The sequence below is a fragment of the Nannospalax galili genome, unplaced genomic scaffold (assembly GCF_000622305.1).
Source record: "Nannospalax galili isolate Female #2095 unplaced genomic scaffold, S.galili_v1.0 scaffold278, whole genome shotgun sequence".
Lineage (NCBI taxonomy): Eukaryota > Metazoa > Chordata > Mammalia > Rodentia > Spalacidae > Nannospalax > Nannospalax galili.
In genome coordinates this window covers 6,229,282-6,229,791 of record NW_008347536.1, presented here as the reverse complement: position 1 = coordinate 6,229,791, position 510 = coordinate 6,229,282, and the positions used below count along the sequence as shown (strand labels likewise).

The 510-nt window shown below is 43.9% G+C and overlaps 1 protein-coding gene across 1 annotated transcript in view; it reads left to right on the top strand.

Moving 5' to 3' along the window:
- Ankrd42 (ankyrin repeat domain 42) overlaps positions 1-510 on the top strand; it is a gene marked incomplete at its 5' end in the record, with an annotated part of 81,477 nt that overhangs the window by 42,913 nt on the left and 38,054 nt on the right. The gene's annotated exons all lie outside the window — the stretch shown is intronic.

Sequence of the window (510 nt, the reverse complement as noted above, 5' to 3'; positions counted from 1 at the left end):
TCATCTATGGCAATCCATTGTCAGTATTCCTTTGGATAAAATTGGGGTCTGCTGTTCATTTCTCCAGTACTGTGTTGGGTTACTATCTGGAAGAGCCTTTATCCATCCTGGCCAACAACTCGACTGAAGGTATCGCCTGTCTGGCTGTGCTGTTTGTCAGGTAACTTTTACCTATATATATGTATGCTCTTATGAAATTATATTAGCCCTTTTAATCTTTGGTTATACTTCCCTTTTGGGTGTTTAAGGACATACAATTGGACCAGATAAACTGATTTGTTTACACTCTTGAGGTCATTAGAGGATCTGTTCCTCAGGGGTCCCGTGGGCTTGGGAGGAGCCCCTGGCTCCTTTCTTTTACCAGTTCCATCTATGTGAAGATAAGTCAAAGGTTCTGCACAACCATTGTTGGCTTCTCTTGGAAGCATGGAGGAAATGATTCCTCCGTGTTGACCCTCCTCTTTATAGACTGGACACTGGTTCAAGTCCATCTGGTGGGGTCTCCTTGGC